Source organism: Sus scrofa, chromosome 2, assembly GCF_054392235.1.
Source record: "Sus scrofa isolate SSC_HxYL_T2T_F1_AM1 chromosome 2, Sscrofa_HxYL_maternal_Yorkshire_Landrace_v2.0, whole genome shotgun sequence".
NCBI classification, from domain to species: Eukaryota; Metazoa; Chordata; class Mammalia; order Artiodactyla; family Suidae; genus Sus; species Sus scrofa.
In genome coordinates, this window is record NC_139384.1 from 49,135,224 (window position 1) to 49,159,769 (window position 24,546).

Sequence of the window (24,546 nt, forward strand, 5' to 3'; positions counted from 1 at the left end):
CTGTAGCCACCGGCCTACGCCACAGCCACAGCCATGCCAGATGCAAGCTGCATCTGTGACCTACACCATAGCTCACAGCAACGCCAGATCCTTGATCCACTGAGTGAGGTCGGGGATCGAACCTGCATCCTCATGGATGCTAGTCAGATTCATTTCCACTGAGCCATGACGGGAACGCCAACATTTTCTTCTTCTGGGGAATTTAAAGCTGGCATCAATTACAGATGCCAGTGTTACCTGGGGACGAACAGTATGAAGTGATGGGGGCTACTGACTCCAGGGCTGGGCTGGGACAGGTGGTTGTTCTAGTTCGCGGGCGACTTCCCAACCTCCTCTTGGGCGGAGGTTTCCGTGTTCTCTGCCACAGAACCCTTCATGGACACAACCCCTGACCTGGCTTTACTTGATCTCCTGGGCTGACGCTGGGACACAGGGAAATGGCCAGGAGCAGGAAACTGGACAGAGAAAAGGGAGAATCTGCTCCTAGGAAAGAGGTTCAGAGGTGGGACACTCAAGAAGACTCCTCCATCCTGAAACCATGTTACCTTTATAAACTCTAAAAATTAAAAACTTTATCAACAAAAAGATGACTAAGCTATATTAAAACTATAACATAAACTCGAGAAAAAAAAATAAGCAATTTCCAAACTGAAGCTCCCCAACTATGTTCCACGTTGTAGAAACTGCTAATTTACACACTCTCAACTCTTGAGAACTCGAAAGCAGGTGAGTGGTTGTGGGTATCAAAAGATAAAGAAAAAAAATTATGGAGGTGACACTGGGGATGTTCTTATGTGCTGACTTCATTCTCTGCCACCTGGAAACTTGGTCTGATAATACATTTGAGGAACATGGTCCAGGGCAAGGAAGACAGACCATTTCTGCCCGGAGAAGATGCACTTGATACCCCAAAAGCCCAGACTGAGTAACTCAGGCTGCTGAGCTGCCAGGTCTGCCATGGTCCTGGTACCTCCCTCCCCACCAGGACCTCCTCCTCCACGGTTGTAAGTCCAGTCCCAGCACGTCCCTGTCCCTCCCTCTCCAACTGTCTATCTGTCTGTAACCCCCACAGCTTCATCCAGGCCCCAGGATCTCTTCTCTCACTTGTTCCCCTCTGTGCTGCCTGCTATAGCATCAATTGAAAGCCAATGGCCTCCAGGGTTGCCAAGAGGTGACTTCTGAAACTTCCACAGTCCCTCCTTCCTCCTAAAGGCTTCCTCAGCCTCTCCGTCCCCTCCCAGCCTCAGAAAGAGAACTAACACCTGGAGCCCACCCAGCCTGGGCATGTGCCAGGTTTCAACCCAGGATGAGCGACACAGGATCCAGTGCCAGCTCCAGTCCACGGATACTGGCTGTCCAGAGGGCCACACAAAGAAGGATCCTCAGGGTCAGAAAAAAGACTGCCACCATCAGTCACTACCCTTCTACCTGGGACTCAGAGGACTGGGACCAGCAGCGCTCATGCCACCTCTATGCTATCCCAGGAACAAGGCAAGAATGTCCCCTGGAACTCAGACCAGCTGTCCCTGGCCTGTACCCCCGTCCTTCACTCCCTCTGATGTTCCCTCAAGATCTCCCCAATGATCCATTCCCCGGGCTTCTCCCCAACTGTAATATTTATAGTTACCTGCACTGGTGCCCACCGCTGCACCAGACTTTCCCTCTCTCAACATGCAGCAAACGTGCTGCCTTCTTTCCCTTTAGAAACTTTATAGCATGCACAAAGCTCTTCCCAAGCGGTCAGAGAGCAACTGATTTTACCTTGGCATCCACATAACAGATTCCCAAATTCCCCACTCTCACCATCTCCCTCACTCAACCAGCCAGTTAGTTGACTGTACACAGATAACCGGGTTTATTCATACCCTTGGTGATTATTCGACTGTCTTGATGTCTGTCTGTCTGAGACTGTGAGCCCCAAAGGGCAGAAATCAGGTCCGTTCAACTCACTGGCTCTGAGCTCAGGTCGGCAGGGACCGTCAAGAGAAAAGCACAGAGGCTGCAAGCCGAGCACAGCTCTGCCGGGACTCGCACAGGGCCCACATTGCTCTGCTCTCTGGGTCTCATCTTCCCCAACTACTGTGAGATAGATGCACTTGAACTACAGGGTCTCTCATGCACTACAGTCCTGCAGGCCAAAAAGCACCAGATTCGCATCTTTTCACGACATATGTGGGCAGTAGTTACCCAGGGTCAGGCTTGGGGAAATCTCACACTAGAGCTCCTCTGAGTGGCACAGATCAGCCATGGCGCTGAGTAAGCAGCCCTACAGCAGATACTCAGTGCAGTGGGATGTATGCTCCGATCGCGAAGTATGATGGACAATGCAGAATGATTTTTATCTCCCTTTGAAAAACGTAAGTACGCTATTCTCTATTTATACCCTCCATCTCCTAATTTAGACAGGGTAGAACGTCTTCTGATCAGCACCCACTTGCCAATAATTTCCCTCTACATCTAAATGAAAAATGGGAGTCATATAAGTTCACGGATTGAATGGATGGTTGATTTACAAAGCCCTTAAAATGTGGCGGCCGGCCGACGCTGGCAACCCCGTAATTAGCTATGGCATGCTCTGCGATGATGTATTTTTTACTGTGTTTTAATAACTCCGTTCTCCTTCTGGGATGAGGGGGAAAATGGAATTTGTTAAAAATAAATCGAGATTTAGTGGCTTTTCAGCCTTCTGCTGCTTGTTGCTCACAATATTCTATAAATAAATGAAGCCCTGCCCTATAGTGCACTGTAAACACCCACAGACACTCAGAGCCAAATTCTTCCAATTATGACCCTGTGCCAGTTGCCAAGCTACTGCAAGGACCCACTTGAAAGGCAGCCATCTAGGCCATTTCCTGATTAAGCTGCCCAGTAGCAAAGAATCAAGGCCTGCTGCCTTGGCATCGTGTCTAGTCTCAAAGAATTGCTCGGTGTTCTTCAAGTTAAGCCTTTTCCTTGTGATTGAATTACAATTCAGAGGTAACCGAAAAAGGAGCCTCTGTGCTTTTCTCTTGACGGTCCCTGCCGAGCTGAACTTGGAGCCAGTGAGTTAAATGGACCTGATTTCTGCCCTTTTTCTGCCTAGGTCATGTCTGTATTTAAGATCCTGGGCTGTCACATGCTGGACTTCAATCAGCAGCAGAAGTGCATTTACAACAGTGTCTTTAATTGCACAGAGCAAACCAAGGTCAAACAAAAGTAGGTCGGCAATGAACGTGACAGGTGAGTCACAGACAGCCTTTCCTTCTGCTCGGCAGCTTCCTTTACCCATTGGTTTGGGTCAATGCTGCCCAATGCAGAGGCTGAAATGGTCATTTAAAAATGCACATGATGAGTTCCTGTTGTGGTGCAGCAGAAGTGAATCCGACTAGTATCTGTGAGGATGCAGGTTGGATCCCTGGCCTTGCTCAGTGGGTAAAGGATCCAGCATTGTCATAAGTTGTGGGGTGCATTGCAGACACGACTCAGATCCAGCATTGCTATGGCTGTGGCGAAGGCTGGCAGCTGTAGGTCCAATTTGACCCCTGGGCTGGGAACTTCCATATGCCACAGCTGTGGCCCTAAAAAGCAAAATGCAAAAAAAAAAAAAAAAAAAGCATACTATACCCTGAGGGGGCGATGTGGTTTAGCATGTGGTATCAGGCTAAGGCTTCGTGGTTCAAAGGCCAACACACCAGTTGGGGTGGCCCCTTCTTTCACATGGGCTCCATAAGCCCTTTAAAAACTGCATGTGAAGAATCAGGAGATTGCAGTGTGCCAAGGTCTCCCCGAAAGAGAAACTGCTCTGCCTGGAAGCTCAGCACCCTCGCTCCGGACACAGAGGCACTTCACTCAGTGTCAGCTCCACTTGGGTGATCAGAGGGTGGCACTTCCCAAGCTCACAGGAAGCCTTCAAAAGGCCTAGCCACACAGCTCTCAGCCCCAAGCTCAAACTTAGAAGGGGGAGCTAGCTAGCAAATGAGTATGACCTAAAGAACAGATATGGGCTTCCTGGTCCTATTCTCCAAAGTTAAAACCGGGACCTACCCTTAGAGGGCAGAATTGTTCACCACAGGTATCCTATAAAACTTGGGGCTTGGGGTCACAAAGCACCAAGCCTCCCCCATGGCAAATGACCTAAAGTGGCCCTTCCTATAGCTTGCACACCCCCTGCTAATTCTAGCTTCTTAATTTCTAAAATGATCCTGTCTTTTTGCATCTCCTCTGATTAGAATGTGAGCCTCACGAGAGCAGAAACCCACTCTGTCTTGTTGTTGAGTGTTTTCAGAGCAACCAGAACACTACCTGGCTCAAAGCGGACCCTCAGTAGTCACTGAGGAGGAGATCCAGGCCAAACCTCTGCAAGCACATCCTATGCACCAACTTCCCTCAATCTTCACAGGGATGTTAGGAGGTGACCTTACTCTCTCTCCTGCACAACGAGAAAAGTAAGGCTCGGGTGGGGGTGCTTCCCCATGGCCGCACATCTAATGAGTTGATGGAGCTGGAATTCCAAGCCAGGCATGAAGAGTTCTAATCCTGGCTTTGAAGTGAGCATCTGTTGCTTCTGGAGTTCAGAAAAAGGAAAGAAGAAAAACTTTAAAGAAAAAAACTACTCATTAGAAAAAGCTTCCTTTTTTTTTTTTTCTTTTTTTCATGGCTGCACCCACGGCATATGGAGGTTTCCAGGCTAGGGGTCAAATTGGAGCTGCAGCTGCCAGACTACATCACAGTCACAGCAACTCAGGATCTGAGCTGCGTCTGTGAGCTACATCATAGCTCTTGGCAAGGCTGGTTCCTTCACCCAGTCATCAAGGCTAGAGATCGAACCTACATCTGCAGAGATGCTTGTCCAATTTGTTTCTGCTGAGCTACGATGGGAACTCCTGGAAAAAGCTTGCTATCAAATGATCTAACACGTGATGAATTCAGCTCCTGTGCCCCGAGTCCAAGTCCCACTTCTGGCTGCAGGGGGCACTGGAACTGCAGCCCGAGTGGAAGGAAGGGTTCCAGGCCTCCTCCATGGAAAGTTTGTTCCTGTCTTTCCATGAGGACCCAAAGGATGGGCAGGGAGGGGAGCAGCCAGCAGCAGTGACACCCAGGCTGTTAGGAACAGCAGAGCTGTTCCATGCTTTGTTGGAAAGGCTCTAGGGACGGGCCAACAAGCAAATTGGAAGACTGGAGAATTAAGGTGTTTGGAACCTGCCTTCTCTCAGACCATACCTTGAAAACTAGAATGAAAAGAAAGGGGGGGGGGGATACTTTTCAAGACTGAAATTTCCAAAAAATGTAGAGTTAAAAAGCAGAGACTTAGGAGTTCCCTTGGTGGCTCAGCGGTAATGAAGCCGACTAGCATCCATGAGGACACGGGTTCAATCCCTGGCCTTGCTCAGTGGGTTAAGGATTGGGCATCATGGTGGGCTGTGGTGTAGGTCGCAGACATGGTGCGGATCCCACGTTGCTGTGGCTGTGGTGTAGGTTGGCAGTTCGGCTCCTATATAAGACCCCTAGCCCAGGAACTTCCATATGCCACAGGTGCGGCCCTAAAAAGAAAAAAAAAAAAAAGTACAGATTTACCTTTACCTCAATTTAGACCACTAAACCCTACTGAAGCTAAGCTTATGTACCTTTATAATCTATATGTTGCAATAAAATTTCTATTTGTCTGATATCGGGGCCAAGAAACCTCTTCAATTTGTCTGCTAGATGCAGGTTACGGCTTGAATTTATGTGCAAATCAATAGGTCGGTCTCATCAAATGACTAGGCAGGTTCTAATGTGTTTCCCTAAATAAGGGTAAAAAATGAAAATGGCAAATCGTATCAGTAAAATAGGTGTTTCCAAGTGCTGCCAGGATGGCCCAAGAGCCTTCAAATAGAAACATCCTGCAAACACAGAACACCTTCCATGGTTGTGAATGTGAAGTAAGAGGTGACAAAAGAGCACGTAAGCTACCTTCTGGATCTGAATTTCTCAGCCAGGATTCCTGGGTGGGCTGTGGGGAAATGCTGGGCTCATCTTGTGCATTTTCCTTTCTTTCTTTCTTTTTCTTTTTTTTTTTTTTTGTCTTTTGTCTTATTAGAGATGCACATGAGGCATATGGAGTTTCCCAGCTAGGGGTCCAACTGGAGCTGTAGTTGCCGGCCACAGCTACAGCCACAGCAACATGGGATCTGAGCCGCATCTGCAACCTACACCACAGCCCACAGCAACACCGGATCCTTAACCCACTGAGCGAGGCCAGGAATGGAACCCACGTCCTCATGGATGCTAGTTGGGTTCATTAACCACTAAGCTATGATGAGAACTCCTTTTTTTTTTTTTTTTTTTTTTTTTTTTTTTTTTTTGCATGTGCATTTTCCTGGAGAAAGACTCCATAAATGTCACCACATTCACAAAGTGAGTCCCCCACAAGACAGGGACACACACCAGCCCTTTCCGGTGCACTCCTGTTTTCTTTGGATAATCCTGCTGATATAGACAACAGGAAGCACCCCCCCACATACCTCCTGGCTGTCACAGTAGGCAAGATGACATTGGCAATCAGGGAAAACTGTCAAGCTCTTGCCAAAACAGCCCAGTCACTGGGGACTGCTCAGTCAATGACTGTAAAGAGGTCATTGGCTGGAAGAGACCAAGGAATCGCTGAACCTTAGCTTGAGCCCACTGCCCAGATGGGAACAAATGGCACACCCAGAAAAGACCAAGAAGGCAAACTTAGGGACCAGAAAGTCTTAGGCAAGATGAATTGGAGAGCATCCAGGCAGGAGGAAGAATGTGGGCTTTGGAGCCAGGCAGGGCTAGGTTCAAATCCTGGCTCTATCTACTTAGGAGTCATAGAGCCTCAGGATGGGGATAATGCTGCTGAGGATGGTGCTAATGATGAACAGTATCTACAATGAGGAGCTCCCATCATGGCTCGGTGGAAAGGAATCTGACTAGGGTCCATGAGGAAGCAGGTTCGATCCCTGGCCTCACTCCATGGGTTAAGGACCCGGTGTGGCCGTGAGCTGTGGTATAGGCTGCAGATGCAGTTTGGATCTGGCATTGCTGTGGCTGTGGTATAGGCCGGCAACTACAGCTCCAAGTGGACCCCTAGCCTGGGAACCTCCCTGTGCAGCAGGTGCAGCCCTAAAAAATGCAAAAGACAAAAAAAGAAAAGAAACAGTATCTACAATGAGCTATCATTTACTGACAGCACAAAATCTAGTATTTACTAAACAAGTACTTACATACTTATAAAATAACATTTTATTTCATTTAATTTTTGCAGCAACCCTATGAACACCCTCTATGTTATCTCCATTTTCTAGATCTAGAAAAAGAGGATTAAGTAGCATCTTAATTCACAAGAGTAAGGCCCACAGCTAGGTGGGATTCAAACCTGGGTCCACTTGACTCTCAGCCCAGGCTCTTAACTCCTAAGCTTCACTTCAGTGCCTCGGCTCCCTCATCTGTGAACAGGATCATAATACCATCCCTGCAGGGTGGGGAGGATTAGACGCAATGCATGTGAAGGGCTTAACCCAGTACCCGGCACACAGGAAGCCCTACAGGGTAGCTATTGATGTCACTCCCATGACGCCTGGACCTTTGGAGGAGAGAGGGAACCGTGGGAGGTGGACATCTGGCTATACAGCTGGTGCAGCTTTGCACCTCACAGGGCTCAGCAAATGGGATTAGGAACTTTGGACCAAGGCTTCAGAGCCTGGGATGGCCTACTCTCCCTTAGGGACAGAAAGGGGCACACCCCAGCAAGATGGGTAAGGACGTGTTTGCTCAGAGATGAAAGGCTTTGCATCAAAACTTGGGGAGGGTTGGGGAGCCGGGGAGAAAGGAGTGATTCAAGCTTTAGAAGAAAGTTCTCAAGAAGCAGTGCCAGACCACATGGCTATGCCTGGGCTAGGAAGCTGGGGACACCCAAGCGAGGACAAGGGCTCCTGTGCATGCTTGTGATAAGGGAGATGCTGGACCCCCAGCTTATCAGTAAACCCCATCTGAGATTTGAGCAGAGCCTAGCCATTCTTTAGGGGGAAAAAAAAAAAAAGGAGAAAGCAGAATTTGTCAGAGTGAGTCTCCTTTGGAGTTAAATATGAAGAAAGGTACCCATTGTAAGGAGGAATCAGTGACTTAGTGTGGCTTGTGGTGTGTAAGATCAGGGACCCACCTACAGGATGAAGAATCAGACACACTGATACCATCTTGACTCCTTTCTTACCGAAAGACTGAACTGGGAGTCTAGGAGCAGCAGAGTCACACCTCAGAGAAATAAACGCACTGCAGGGGACATGCATCCGGGGGCTGACATTTGCTTGGGGAGGAAAACATCATGGGGTGTCACCAGTCTCTCCCCATACCAGCTCATCCCCTCCTGTTTTTCTTTTAAAAGAATTGCTATCTCAAGTTGTTCCAATAGCAACCAAAGATGCTCAAAGGTCTTCGCAGCCTGCCATTGGGCCCCTCTTCTCCAACCCCACAGCTCTACATAAGGCTCGGCATCAATTTCCTGGACCATTTTCACTGCCTCTAACTAGTTCTGCTGCCTCCTCCTACAAGTCCAGCCTCCACACTGCCACCAGCTGGCTTTCTAAAATAAAAGTGCTGACCACGTCACTCACCTCCTAAAAGATGTCTACTAGATTGGCACTGCCCACAGAATCAACACCAAAGTCTTAACTTGCATTCATTCACTTATTTTTTTTTTTTTTTCGTCACCAGTTTAATGTGTGATGATCACCTACTGGGTGCCAGGCCTTGTTTTAGATCCTGGAGAGAGAGGGGTGAATGAGACTGATAAGACAGGGGCCCCTCCTCAAGGACGTACAGTCTAGTAGGGTAAGACAATTGATAAAGAAGACAAGTAAGTTCACAATATAAAGTCAGGTGCTAATAAAGAAAAATAAATCAGAGTAAGAGGACAATGTGATGGGGTAAAGGGACGGGTCGGACAGTGCTTTTTAAATAGAGGAATGATGACGTGAACACAGACCGGAATGGAGTGAAGGCTGCCAGGCAGAGATGTTGGGGAAGAGGAATCCAGGCAGAGAACAGCAAGTGCAAATGCCCTGAGGTGAGGAAGAGCAAGAAAGCAAAGGGGGCTGGAATGGCGTGAGCAAAGAGGAGAGTGCTGAGAGGTGAGCCCAGAGAAGTAGGAGGGGCTGGCAGGATGGGGCAGGGAGTTCAGATTCTATTCCCAGGATGCTAGGAAGCCACCAGAGTATTTGAGCAGAACAGTGACATGATCTTATTTACTTTTTAAAAGGTCATTCTGCCCAACTGTGGGGAAGGGTGCTAGCAGCAGGGCCAGAGTGGAAGCAGGGAGGCCTGCTGAGAGATGGGGGACCTCTGGACCTGTGGTGGCTTTCGAGATATGCTGTGATGGAACAGCTGTCAAGGTTGCAAACAGACAAGGTGAGGATCGAGGGAAGAAGAGAGTCAAAGGTGATGCATTTTGGGCCTGTGTAACCAGGTAAATGGTGGGGCCACATAACGTGGGGGAAAGTCACCTCATGCCTGGGGAGGGACAGAGTTAGGCAGGGCTAGGCAGGGTTTGCCTAAGACTTCTAGTTACGCTGAGTCTGGGATGCCCATTACACCTGAAAGATGGATGCGGAGTGGGCGATGGGTATGTGAGTTGGGGGTCTGGGAGAGAGGTCTCAGGTCATCAGTGTGCAGGTGACTACCAGGACGTGGCAATGCGGGTCCTCCACCCCTTGGTTCCGGCTCCAGGCAGGCAGCCAGTGTCACCTCCTCTTAGGGCTCTGGCCTCCACCCTGAAGTTCCCTCTGTCCTGCCCCTCTGCCTGGACTTCTGCAGTGTGGACTCCTCCTCACCTCTTAAGATTTGTTCAGGAGTTCCCGTCGTGGTCCAGTGGTTAACGAATCCGACTAGGAACCATGAGGTTGCAGGTTTGATCCCTGGCCTTGCTCAGTGGGTTAAGAATCCAGCGTTGCCGTGAGCTGTGGTGTAGGTTGCAGACGCGGCTTGGATCCCACGTTGCTGTGGCTCTAGCGTAGGCTGGTGGCTACAGCTCTGATTAGACCCCTAGCCTGGGAACCTCCATATGCCATGGGTGAGGCCCTAGAAAAGGCAGAAAGACAAAAAAAAAAAAAGATTTGTTCAGAGGCACCTCATGCCTGCTGGGTCCCCAGGAGAGAGCTACTCAGTCCTCTTCTCCCATGGCACCCTGGGACATTCCAGGCTGATAGCACAGTCCTTGTGTCACACTATCTATTTGCACTTTTCCCCCAGGAGCTCTTAAGGGCAGTGGCTGTGAATTGATTCTTCTCTGCATCCCATTTCCTCATGTGAGGCAAATACTGGTTAAATGAATGGAATTCTCTGCAGAGAGATGCAAAAGAAATTATATATAAGCAACTGACTCACACTGCAGCTGCTGTCTGCAGGAGGGACGGGGCAAGAATGGAAGGTGCCATCACGGAAGCACCAGCAGAGCTTAAGGGGCTGGACTCTGCCTTTGAGGAGTTTCTCAACCACATAAAGGAGCTTCCAAAAATCTGAGAGTTGAATATCTCAGGGTGATGCAGGTGTGATGAACGCCACACTTAGGGCAGGCGCTTTGGGTTTCTGCCTCAGAAACACCTGCAAATCCCCAGTCAAAGCACTCAGGAGTCAGAGACCGAGGGAAGGAAACAGACCTTGTCCACATGGGCTCCTGTCATCCTTGCCCTCTTCATAGACATGGACAATGAATATCAGAGAGGTTAGCAGATGAGCCTGAGGTCACAGAGCTGGGAGGTCCAGGAGCTGGGATTCATGCTCAGGGCTTCCTAAACCAAAGCCTGCATCCCTCCCAGTACATTCCACAACTCTGCTCCATCATAGGAGCTCAGACAGTGGCAGGAAGGATGGTTAGGGAGCACCTGAGCCCTGGGGTTGCGCTGAGGAAATGCAGCTATGCAGGGAGGGGAGGAGATTTATGTACCACTGCTGGGCAGTCACCAGCATGATGAAGCTGGAACCTCATCTGTGACTTGCAGTCCAGGCCCTTGGAGCATGGCACCTGCACCTGTCATTTAGTCCTTAAAGGGCAGAGACAGAGCCAAAAAGAAAGTTTTTTTTGGTGGGGGGGACGCTGTACCTGTGGCATATGGAGGTTCCCAGTCTAGGGGTCAAATCGGAGCCACAGCCACCAGCTTACACCACAGCCACAGCAACACCAGATCTGAGCTGCGTCTGCGACCTACATCCTAGCTCATGGCAACACCGGACCCTTAACCCACTGAGAGAGGCCAGGGATCAAACCCGCATCCTCATGGATGCTAGTCGGGTTCATTAACCGCTGAGCCACGATGGAAACTCCCCAAAAGAAAGTCTTAAAAGTCAAACCTATCTGCTTACAAGTAGCTTAGACATAAAAGCCAGCACAATGGGACATTGTAGTTTTTGTTAATTATTGCTGCTGTGTGATTCTGGGACCCCCAGGAATTCTGGGACCCCAGTAATAGGAAGGAAGTTATGTGAGGAGAGCTGGCACTGCACCGAGTAGGTCAGAAAACCAGCAGCACAAAATCAGGGTGAGGCCCTGAGCCAGGCAGCAGAGGATGATGGGAAAAGAGCCCCAAAGCAGAACTGTGGCTCCCTGCACTTGTGCAGTAACAGTATATTAACCTCTCTAAGCCTCAGTTTCCTCATCTATAAAAAAGAACTAACGGTCCCTGTTTCGCCAAGTTGTTCTGGCTACGAAATGGGATGACACATGCTCCTGGTATAGAGGCGTGACACAGTAAACGCTGAATGGCTGGTAGTTTGTTCGCTGCTGCAAAAGCAAAAGAACTTACTCATACTATAGAAAGGAATGGGGAAAAAAATAGCTATGCCAAAGCTCTTGTAAAAAACTTTGAAGAGTGAAGCAGCACCATCCTCTGAGGATCTGTTAAAGCATAAAGCAATTCTTTTTTTTTTTTTTTTTTTTTTTTTTTTTGTCTTTTTGCTGTTTCTTGGGCCGCTCCCGCGGCATATGGAGTTTCCCAGGCTAGGGGTCAAATCAGAGCTGTAGCCTCCAGCCTACGCCAGAGCCACAACAACATGGGATCTGAGCTGCGTCTGCAACCTACACCACAGCTCGTGGCAACGCCGGATCGTTAACCCACTGAGCAAGGGCAGGGATCGAACCCACAACCTCATGGTTCCTAGTCGGATTCGTTAACCACTGCGCCAGGACGGGAACTCCACATAAAGCAATTCTTTAAGAAATTGTAGTGGCTGCGTATCTTAAGGTATGGCAGGAAGGAGAGGCAGAATGGGAGGAAAAAGAAAAGGAAGGGAAAAGAGAGAGGATGAATTTGAATTTGGTGTATATATGTTACCAATACACCAATTGGCGTATTGGTAACATATATACATAAAGAACAATGTAACTTTATTACTGATGGATTGAATTGCTTATGTATAGCCTTACCGTCTCTATCATGCTCCTATTCAACCTTCAATACCCCAGTTGCCTGATGACTTCTTCCACTGCACTCCATCTGGAGGTTAATTCATCTCTCCTCTGTTAAATAATCCTTCTTACTGCATACATTACAATGCCTCTGTAAACTGGGCTCCCCTGCCAAACAGTGAGCTCCTGAGAATACAGTGTTCATGACTCATCTTGGGGCTCATGTGGGGGTCTTGCCCTGGCCCCAGGAACCCCAGCCAGCAGCCACCAGTTTGGAGCATCCCCAGAGGAGAATCTTCTTTCTACGGCAGGAAAACGAGCGAGGACCCACATTCATGAAGTGTCTACTCTGTGCTGAACATCTGACAGCCACCTTTCAAATCTTAATTCGCGTATTTCTCAAAATGTCCCGATGAAAGAGTCACTGTCTCTATTTTGTAGAAGGGGATACTGAGGTTCTGCGAGGGGAGGACAATAGCCGAAGGCTCACACTGCTAGTAATAAAAAATGATGGGGTCAGGATTTGAACTGGGTCTACCTGACTTCAGATCCCTGTTTTCACTAGATCAGACCATCCTGCAGGGGTCTAATGAAGTTGACGGCATCCTGAAAGGATAAGTGGTTTGGCCATCAAATCTACCTGTGGGCTCACAAGTGAGGTTAGGGTTAAGGAACGTCAGCCAATGCAGGGGAACCTGTTGGCAAAAACCAGGCACCAGGTCAGAGAGGCAGAGAAGAGGTCTCCGGAGAAGATGAAATTTAAAATTGCACACATAGTTAGCAGGCAGTGAGCGGACCATCTCTGAGACCTGACCTTTTCAAGGAGGAGATATATTCTGGATCAGCAATGCTCAACCCCTTGTGATCACTCATGATCCCCGGTCAAGAATGCACGGATCCTTCCTAAAGACTAAGGACATGTGCGAGAACATGACGGTCAATGTTAGCACTGCTAGGAGAAAGCTGTGGACAAAAGTGACCACAGAAAGTCTGGGAATGTCACTTCCCTTTCCTTTCTCCACCCCCAGCTCAGGAAAAGAAGCTTCTATGGTATCCTGTAGGCAAAGAGCTACCTGTGATCTCAGCCTCACAGGGGTCTGACTCCACCCCACTTGGAGTCAGAAGGCCTGTGCTTGGTGCACTGACCCTTACAGGCTATGTGTGATACTCAATAAGTCAGACTTTGAGCCTAAGTGTATCCAGATATAAATGGAGGGAGAGGCGGAGGGCCTGTTTCACAGGGAGGTCGCAGCGACACCATAAGAAAACACAAGTGGGGAGTTCCCGTTGTGGCACGGTGGAAACAAATCTGACCAGGAACCATGAGGTTGCAGCTTTGATCTCTGGCCTCGCTCAGTGGGTTGGGGATCCGGCGCTGCCATGAGCAGTGGTGTAGGTGGCAGATGAGGCTCAGATCCGGCGTGGCTGTGGCTGTGGTGTAGGCCAGCAGCTGTAGCTCTGTCGACCCCTGGCCTGTAGCCTGGGAACCTCCATATGCTGCAGGTGCTGCCCTAAAAAGCAAAAAAAAAAAAAAAAAAAAAAAAGAAAGGAAATACACGTGGGAAGAGCCTGTCAGTGTAAACAGCTTCATAGGTGAGGAGGAGGGGTGTGCTAGGATTCTTTGGGTACCTCACCACATCACCTGCTGTCTCCCTTCAACGCCTGGCATTTCCGTCTAAGTGCTGACCCCACCTATGCACTGAAGGCTCAGGCCTTGGTGGGAAAGAGAAGGCGGCCCTGGTGGCGCCGTGGAAAAGGAAGCCGTGATTCGGCTGTTATTCTTCCAAGGGATCCCTGGTATAACTGAAATCCTTAGGTAAGCATTTAGTAGTTAAATCAGTTGCGACAGTTGGGGAACATTTTTGTCACCTTGCAAGATGAGAACCATCCCTGAAATCAAGGTATGAAAATCATTTAATTCAATCTATAGACATATACTTTGAATGCTTTTAAGACAATTGTGTCGTTTTGATGGCACACTGGTGCCTTTTCTCATGCATGGTTAAGCGAAAACTAGATTATTGAGGCCATAACTGAATACTCGCGGGAGGAGTATGAATTGGTACAGCCTTTTTGGAGGGTAACTAGGCAATATTTGACTCAAGTTTTAACCGACAAACTGTTCAAGCCCAAAGTCCCACTTTCTTGTGAATATACTGCAGAAAATCGCATGCAGAAGCTCACAGGGGGCATAACAATTTCCACAGCAGCAAAAATCAGCAACCAACCTGGGCGTCTACCAATACCGGGATGATTAAAGAAGCTTAAAATGCACCCATACCACAGAGTACAACTGTTAAACATAAAAAGAGACATTTATGTGTACACATTGACTTGAGAGAATACTATAAGAATTGACAGTTGGCTAAAAAAAGGAAAGCTGCAGAACTGTATGCATAGAAAGAATCCATTTCTACAAAAGTAAAAATGTATATGTTCAGGTGAGGGCAAAGGAGGTAGGGGATGAGCAGATACCAGCAAATGAAAAAGTCCAGGACTCAGAGTTCCCATCGTGGCGCAGCAGAAACGAATCTGACTAGGGACCATGAGGTTGCGAGTTCGGTCCCTGCCCTTGCTCAGTGGGTTAACGATCCGGCGTTGCCGTGAGCTGTGGTGTAGGTTGCAGACGCGGCTCGGATCCCGCGTTGCTGTGGCTCTGGCGTAGGCCAGTGGCTACAGCTCCGATTCGACCCCTAGCCTGGGAACATCCATATGCCGCGGGAGCGGCCCAAAGAAATAGCAAAAAGACAAAAATAAATAAATAAATAAATAAATCTAAAAGCTCGTAGAACAATAATAATTTTAAAAACTGCTTGCAAGGACTCCTCTAAAGTAAACACTGTGGAGCACAGCTCACCCCTCCCCTCTTGCATGCGGCCACCAGTCCAATCAATGTGTGCTCACTGGCTGGAAGCAGGTATGGGCTTGTGTGAGAAAAGCCCACTGATGGGGATGGTCCCAGTCCTGAGAATCTCAAATTCCTCACCTCGTTCAATATGGATTCCGCCAAATGACAACTATGTCAACGAGAGGGCTAATAAAAATGACTAAGTATCTTTAATTGTTTAAAATCACAGCATTGTAAATTACTGAAGGAAGGCAGGTCCCTTGTGCTCAACCTCCCTTAAATAGGGGCAATCACAATGTATATCCTGCCTTATCCAACATTTTACGTTGACTTATAGGTCTTGCTGAAGACTTCTTCAAAATTGTTAACAAGGAAGCCCCACAGAGAGGAGAGAAGGTCACTCTATCGAACCCAAGAGAGCCTAAAGAAAAACATTATAGCCCTTTGGGTTGTTAACAAAAAATGGACAACTTAGCAAGTGAAATTATCTTCTTCTCTATGGTCAAAGTTGCTGGTAAAAATAAATCTAAATCAATGCATGGTGTCTAAGAGGGGCTGGTTACACTTAGCACACACTACAAGCTCAGTTATGTCCAGGTTCAGGGGCTGGGGGGAGCTGGCAGGTAGAGAAATATATTCCTGTAAAAGGGACCACCACACTTCATCACCGAGGAAATGTGGACCCAGCATGGCCAGACCTTTGGGTTTTCATGAAGAGCTGGAAATCCAGATTTCAAGATAATAACATCAGGGTTCCCGCTGTGGCTCAGTAGTTAATGAATCTGACTAGCATCCATGAGGACGTGGGTTTAATCCCTGGCCTTGCTCAGTGGATTGAGGATCCAGTGTTGCTGTGAGCTGTGGTGTAGGTCGCAGATGCAGCTAGGATCCAGAGTTGTTGTGGCTGTGGTGTAGGCCAGCAGCCACAGCCCCTATTGGACCCCTAGCCTGGGAACTTCCATATGCTGCAAATGTGACCCTAAAAAGGCAAAATAATAATAATAATAATAATAATATTAATAATAATATCTCGCAATTTAAATGTTAGCCACTAATTTAAAAGTTTTAAAACACTGTGAGCACTTAACAAAACACATCTACATGCCAAGATGTAGCCACTGAGTAGAGAATTTTCAACCTCTGCCTAAAAGTATCTGCCTTTTAAATTTATGTTCCATTTTCTTTTTGCAAGGATGAGAGGCCGGGAAATGGCATGGGATGGAGATAAACATAAGAGAGGCAAGCAGTTAAGTATCTCTGACATACTTGAGAAAACAATGGTAGTTGTCTATATCAAATGCTGAATAAATTGCTTAAATGTCTTCAGCTATATTAGGCACAAAACTCTAAGAGGAGAATTTCTCAAGCAAATTCTCAGGAATTTGTCTCAAGCAAAATACCCACAATTTACTGTCAATGGACTTAGAAAAACATACTATATTTTTTGGTCTTTTATTATTTATTTATTTGTTTGTTTTGGTCTTTTTTAGGGCTGCACTTGTGGCACATGGAGGTTCCCAGGCTAAGGGTCCAGTTAGAGCTGTAGCCACCGGCCTATGCCACAGCCACAGCAACCAGAGACACAGCAACACAGGATCCGAGCCACATCTGTGATCTACACTGCAGCTCATGGCAACACTGGATCCTTAACCCACTGAGGGAGGCCAAGGATCAAACCACAGATACTAGTCAGGTTCGCTAATGGCTGAGCCATGGTTAGAACTCCTATACCACTCTGTATTAAATGTTTATCATTAAAAGAACTAAAATAATACCAGCAACCACAGAGCTGCTCTCTGTGCCTGGTGCTATTCAGGCATTTGGCACCCAGGATCACCAACACGGGTCACAGAGCCTCTGGGCAAGAGTCCAGTAAAGGCCTGTCTGATAATTCTCCCTCCGAAAGAAAAAACAAAAACAGCAAAGAACTTAGACGCAACATCATAAAATTGTGCTCACTTTTGTCAAAGCCAAACCACTAAAAGAGATACTTGTGCTAACAACCACATCTGCACCCAATTTGCAATTCACAAAGTACTTTTCCTACACACCACCTCACACACTCCTCACAGCCTTCAGCTGTGCCTTTTAGACTCTGTATGTTGTCCAAAGTCTTCTTACAGTTATTGACGATACTACTTTTTAAAAACAACTGTAACATAAGAGATATTTGGCGTTTCCTATAGGCTGCGTACGATGCTAAGCATGATTTAATTGCATCCTCACAAGAACCTCCAAGTGGTGATTACTGGGATCATTGTCCCATTTTACAGGTGAGAAAAACTGAGGCTTGGAGAGCCTGGGTGGTTTGTCTTAAGCCCCATCACTAGCAGGCACAGAGCTGGCACTGGGAAACAGGTCTGCCTCCAGGACCAAGGTGCCCAGGTGCCAGCATCCCAGAGGCCATCCACTGGAAGCTGATCTCTGTTTGTTGCCTGCAAATGTGTAGAAGATACGGCCAACATCTTCCTGCTCCCCACTCCACCCTCGCCCATGCCCACTTTCCCCACTTGGTCAGAAGCCATTTTTTATTTTTATTTTTCCCACTTGAAACCAATGTGAGTCACTTGGAGCTCAGCCAGCCTAGCCCCGGAGGACCCTGGAGGCCTGGTGAGCTGGCCCTGGGGGACCAGGCTTCCCTGCTGCCAGCCTAAAGAGAGTATCCCGGCACCCTGCCAGCCTGCCAGGCTCTAGAGGGGGCTTTCACATCCCTGCTGTCTGAATGGAGTCAGGAAGGGGGTCCTGATCATCACATCAACCCTACAAAAGGCTTGCCAGGGTACCAAAGTGGGAATGTGGGTCAGGGGAGGGGCCTTCGGCTGGAGAGGGGAGGAAAGATCTCCTTAGCCAACAGCTCTGAAATGTCTATCATTCAGAGACCCACATCAGACCCCTGAGGAGGGAGACCTGGTCTCTAATGTGCACGAAGATGAATTATATAAGTGAAAACAGCCAGCAAGAAACACATGCATACACACACACACATGCACAGGCACCTGCACACACACTCAGAATCACGGAGTAGCTGTTCTTAGAGAAGTAGCTTCTGTCCTCTTACCCCCTCTGTGGCCCCTCAGCCCTGACTATACAAGATGCTGCCCTGCCACAGAGGCCATGCCAGGGCTGGTCCAGAAGGATGAGGAGAGCGGGCGCCCAGGTCAGGATGGCCCGTGGTGGCAAGGGCCACCCCCAGGGGGCGTGCAGGCGCAGAGGAGCAGAGGAACAGCACAGGCTCTGTGCTGGGGGAAGAAAGGGGTCCACTTCCTTACACAAGGAGGAGGGGTTCACAAGGAGGAGGAGAGACAGAGACCTCCTCATTGGACAGACCCTGCCAGGCAGCGGTGCTTCCTTAACACCACTGGCTCTGACATGGAAACAGGAGGCGCGGGGATGCAGGCTCAATTGGGGGGGGGGGCGCCGAGGAGCCCCTTTCACGATCACAGCCCAGACTCCCGAGACACAAGGGGCAGGGAGATCCAGCAAGTGAGCAGCTGTCTGGACAGGCAGGCTGATGGTCAACTCTGTGTTGAGCACCTGCCTAGAGGTCAGGCTCCTGCTGTCTGGGACCCTTCGGAGGCTGCTCATCGGGGGAACATGCATTCATATGTAACCACACAAATGAATGTAAAATGGCCTCTGGGATGCATGCTTTGAATGAGCAAGAGGAGGGGATGCTGACCACCTGGCAGAAGGACCACTGGAGTGAAGAACAGGTAGGAGCACATACCCATTTGGGCGCCAGGGGGGAGACCCTGCTCTCATGCCCCCCAACTGATGAGTTTCTTCAAAAGGTTATCTTTGGGGTAATGATAACCCTGACCTCAGCCAGCACCTACTTGAGCCCTAATACTAAGTGCTTACCCACCAAGCACTTTGTCAGTGAGCAATCAACAAGTCGTAGAGGAGTTCCTGTCATGGCTCAATGGTTAACGAATCCGACTAGGAACCATGAGGTTGCAGGTTCGATCCCTGGCCTTGCTCAGTGGGTTAAGGATCCGGCATTGCCATGAGCTGTGGTGTAGGTTGCAGACAAGGCTCGGATCCCACATTGCTGTGGCTCTGGCGTAGACTGGTAGCTACAGCTCTGATTCAACCCCTAGCCTGGGAACCTCCATATGCCACAGGAGCAGCCCCAGAAAAGACAGAAAAAAAAAAAAAAAAGTCGCAGAAAGTGATCACAGTTATAGTGATGATAAGACCTTGGTTTCTTGCTGAGGAGGTCCAGGAAGGCTTCCTAAGAAGAGGCAAATCGGCTGATCCCTGACGGGTAAATGGGCATGAACCAGGCAAACCAGAAGGAAAATGCATTCCATGCTGAGGAGACAGCTTCTGGAAAGTCCCCGAAAGGGAAAGCAGCAGCAGTATTTCCAAGGAAAGCCGCCCACACGGCCCCTGGAACACCCTGGTCAGCAGGGCACCTCCGTGTTGAGAACAGCTTCTTCTTCAAGGAAGCCTTCCCAGGTTATGGGGAGCCCCCAGAGAAAAGCTGCATTCTCGCCACAACATCCCACTTCTGTGGCAGAGCCAGGAAGTGAAGGAGAGGCAACAGCACCAAGCTGAAAAACCCACGTGGAAACCTGAGATGATACCGGCTCGTGTGACGGTGCCTCGCAGCAGCTCCCGTGGGGAATACAGACACGGACCTGGCCTCCCTGGGCTCAGAGTCTCTTCCTATTTGCTGCCCCTAGGCATTCCCTGAGGATTTTACAAGGTTCCAAATGAAGATAAAGATGCCATCAAGGCACCTCCAAAAGGACCTCTGGCTATCCTCTCCCCGCAGCCAGAAAAGCACTCCCAGCTGGACCACGCGAGGGAAGAGCTGTCAGCGGTCAGCAAGAATCATTATTTGGGCTAATTTAGGAAATTTGGGCTTCATCCAGGAAGCTGGGTGGACCTCATTCCTAAGCATTCCTTGATGGGCTATTTTTCATTTTGAATTGCTTTCCTATCCTATCAACAACAGGAGTTTAAAAAGTCAGGGGCAAAGCATATAAAGAAGACGCAGCTGGCAGCCACAAATCCAAGCCCACGACACAAATGAGAAGGGAGGAGGCCCCACCGAAGTCAATAGTCAATGACCCTCCAATTTCAAATACATTTGATCGCATTGTAAATCTGTTGTTTGGCTGCACAAACAGACTTTGCTGTCCTCACTCTTTCAACAAACACTTCCTGAGCCAGGTGCACTGTGTTGGCACCGAGAACCCAGAGATGTGTGTGTGTGTGCGCGTGTGTGTGTGTGTGTGTGTGTGTGTGTGTGTGGTCCCCACCCTTAAGGAGCTCAGCTTACTGAGCATAACAGATAATAAATCAACAGTTATGCTGATAAGTGCTTTGGGAGAGAGAGTAATGTAGGGTGTTCTGGGAGCCAGGAGGAAGGTCATCTCCAGGTCACAGGGAAGTGCAGGGTGGGAAAGGAAAGTGTCCAGAAGAGCAGAAACCTGAGCCGAGTTACCGCCATGAGGAGCAGGCGGAGGTCATTGCCAGGAAAGGGCCCAGCACCAGTGAAGGCACCAAGAGGTGGTGGCCACTGGGAGGATGGGCTGAGGTTAGAAAGACAGGTTACAGAGTTCCCGTCGTGGTGCAGTGGTTAACGAATCTGACTAGGAACCACGAGGTTGCCGGTTCAATTCCTGGCCTTGCTCAGCGGGTTAAGGATCCGGCGTTGCTGTGAGCTGTGGTGTATGTAGGTTGCAGACGCAGCTCGGATCCCGTGTTGCTGTGGCTCTGGCGTCGGCCGGCAGCTACAGCTCCGATTCGACCCCTAGCCTGGGAACCTCCATATGCCACGAGAGCAGCCCAAGAAAATGGCAAGAAGACAAAAAAAAAAAAAAAAAAAAAAGAGAAAAGAAATACAGGTTAGGAGAGAAAAAATGAAACCAGGAAAGCGGCCCAGGACCAGCTTATGGAGAGACGGCAGGCCCACTGAGGGGCTGAGGTTCTCTTCTGTAAGCTATGAGGAGCCCCTGGAGAGTTTTAAGCAGGAGAAAGCCGTGAGATGTGTGTAAGCTAAAAACATCGTGCTGCTAGGACGTGGGGGCAGAATGAGGCGGGACCAAAGTGGACACGGACACCAACAGAGAGGCCATGGAAACAGTTCCAATGAAGAGTTCTAAATGAGGGGACAGGGAAGGAGGAGAAAGGAGTGAGTGACAAATTAGAAGGTGGGCTCTTCGGATGAGATAACTGCTGCAAGATGACAGTTGAGGGAAAAGACAAAGCCCAGGATGACTCCTGCAGTCAGACAACTGAGGGGTGTGGTCCCACCCAGGGTGGGGCACTACAGGGGGACAGAGCCTTTGGTACTGGGCAAGGGCCACATTGGAGGTGGCTGTGGGACCAAGGCTAGGATGGAGGCCTGGGAGGTGGTTCCAGCCGGACCCACAGATCTGGAAAGGTGAGCAGTGGATAAGCTCACTGGGGGAATACTTGGACTGACCTAAAAAGGACTAAGGAAAATCTTATTAAGCTAAAGACAGAGAAAAGAGAACCAGGGCAGCAGATTGAGGAGGTGAGATCTACGAGGCTGGAGGAAAACCAGGGGATAGCAGGGCAGACAGGAGAATGGGAAGAGGGACAGGAATAGGAAGGGAGCCCTCAGCCCTGCCAGAGACAGGAGCCCCCCCACCCCCCAGCTGGAGAGGGAGCTCTTGCTGGGGGGAGCAGTTAGCTGGGTGTGAGCGACCACAGCCAAGCCAGAGAATGAAAGGGAGTGTGGGAGTTCCCGTCATGGCTCAGTGGTTAACGAGTCCGACTAGGAACCATGAGGTTGTGGGTTTGATCCCTGGCTTGCTCAGTGAGTTGAGGATCTGGTGTTGCCGTGAGCTGTGGTGTGGGTAGCAGACGTGGCTTGGATCTGGCGTTGCAGTGGCTGTGGTGCAGGCCGGCAGCTACAGCTCCGATTAGACCCCTAGCCTGGGAACCTCCATATGCCGAGAGTGCAGCCCTAAAAAGACAAAATAAATAAGTAAATAAAATGAAAAGGGAGTGTGGACAGCACTGATGACATATCTGTAGTCACCCCCAAAGAGCATCATGATAACTTCTCAGAGCACTATCCGGTCAGCCTGACCTTACAATGTACACCCAGCCGGTCGAGTCTGTCTCCTCTGCAAGCACGTCTGCCTTATGAGGGCAGAACTTGTCCTGTGTCACCTCGATAACCACAGTGTCCAGAGCAGTTCCTGGCACATGGAGGTTAAAGCTCCTTGTCCCAAGGATTTCTGATTCACTAGAAGGCACAAATATTCCGTGAGCACATGTTACAGGCCTGACACCAGGATGAATGCTGGGTGTACGGGGGGGAACAAAACAAAACAGGACCCTGCCCTCAGAGCTTGAAGTTGGACATGAGCAGAGAGAAATGCAAGTATTTAAACAAAAAGATTATAACTGTAGAGCTAGGACTGGACTCTGACCGTCATGCCTCCTGGTGAGATTTCCTTTCCATGCCCAAGGCTGCCACCTTTTCCAACTAAAGGAAAATTTCAGCTGGGGAAACAGTTAATGTAAGTGGGTTTTGTTTTGTTTTGTTTTGTTTTTCTTTTTCTGTTTTCTTTTTCTTTCTTTTTCTTTTGTCTTTATAGGGCCACACCTGCAGCATATGGAGGTTCCCAGGCTAGGGGTCCAATCAGAGCTGTAGCCGCCAGCCTACATCAGAGCCACAGCAACACAGGATTCGAGCTGCGTCTGTGACCTACACCACAGCTCACGGCAACACCAGAGGCTTAACCACGGAGTAAGGCCAGGGATTGAACCTCTGTCCTCATGGATGCTAATTGGGTTCATTAACCACTGAGCCACGACGGGAACTCCTCTGTTTTCTTTTTGGCTGTGCCTGTGGCAGGTGGAAATTTCCAGGCCAGGGATCGAACCCGCACCACAGCATCCACCCAAGCCACCGCAGTGACCACGCTGGATTCTCAACCGTTTGTGCCACAAAAGAACTCCTAAGGTAAGTGTTTGAAGTTTGGCCTTAGTTTCTTCCAGGGATCTCACACTTCTTCTACCCTTTTAATAGATGCCTAAGGAGCAGAAATACCCACCAGAAGCTCTGAATATTTAACCTTAAGAACTCATTCTGCCTCCAGTCCATCTATATAAGTAGGAGGAGAAATTCCAGGCTTAGGTGGGTGAAAACAGAAAGCAGCACAGACCAGGGGTCAGGCAGCTCTGGGTTCAAATCCCTTGTAACCTTGGGCAGGCTACCCAACTTCTGTGATCTGATTTCCTTATTGCTGAAATGGGGACACTAATTCACATGTCATAGGTTGTTGCAAAGATGACATAAAATAACACTTGTAGAGCACTCAGCACTGTGCCTGGTACACAGTGAGAGTTCACTAAACAGAGGATCCAAACCAGTTCCATGTGCTGCTTTTATGACTCGATCTCTAACTGCTACATTCCCCAAAACCAAGCCAAAAGCTACTCAGAATTCAAACCCAAGAACATACACTCGAAATGCTCAGAACATAAATGGCTATCTAGTTGAGTGACTGGAGAAATGATCCCAAATTCCCGTACTTGGGTGGACTCTGCAGTAAGGAGTTTCATTTCCATTTCTTGCTCTACCCTATTTTCTCCTCCAATTGAGGCAAATGCAACCATGTCCCTAACAGATCACATCTTGTCTCATGGCAAGGGTCCAAGCCTGGGCTGGATTCCGCTGGTGCAAGTTGTGGCAGAGCTCAGGAACACCACACCTCAGAGTAAGCATAAGAACACAATCGCAAGCCCAAAGTACACATAAACTCCCAAACACTTGGCTCTGGAGAAGGACATGAGAACCAGTCAAGGCACGCTTTGCTTGCCTCAAAGCTAAAGAAAAGGTTTTTTGGCATGCAGATACAGACATCTTTGTGTCTCCCTTCTTTTACCATCCAAACTCTCCATAAGTGGTCTATTTTACTAATGTCTGATTCTTTATCCCTCATTTATGACCAGTCCTGCACAATGTGGCTTCCCCTCTCGTGGCATCACATTCCCCAAAGTCAGCTGCAATCACCTTATCACCAATTCGGCAGCCTTCCCTCTGGTCCCTTCTCCCTGGTCTCTGCTGCTCCATCCTCTTCCCTTCCTGAGACTCTCTTCTTTTTGGCTTCTGGTTCTCTTCCAGCTTCTGCTTTCCATCCCAGAGGCAGGCACCTTCCCCAAGGCTCCACCCTCTGCTCATCATGGCTTCCGTTGCACATGGCCAGAACTACTCTTCTCAGTCCAGGATTCAGTCCTGTATTTCTTTCTTTTTTTCTTTTTCTTTTTGTCTTTTTCTAGGGCTATGCTCACTGCATATGGAGGTTCCCAGGCTAGGGTTGAATTG

General features: G+C 48.9%; 1 protein-coding gene across 20 annotated transcripts in view; it reads right to left on the reverse strand.

The window, feature by feature from the left end:
• ARNTL (aryl hydrocarbon receptor nuclear translocator like) overlaps window positions 1–24,546 on the reverse strand; it is a 129,048-nt gene that overhangs the window by 66,952 nt on the left and 37,550 nt on the right. The gene's annotated exons all lie outside the window — the stretch shown is intronic.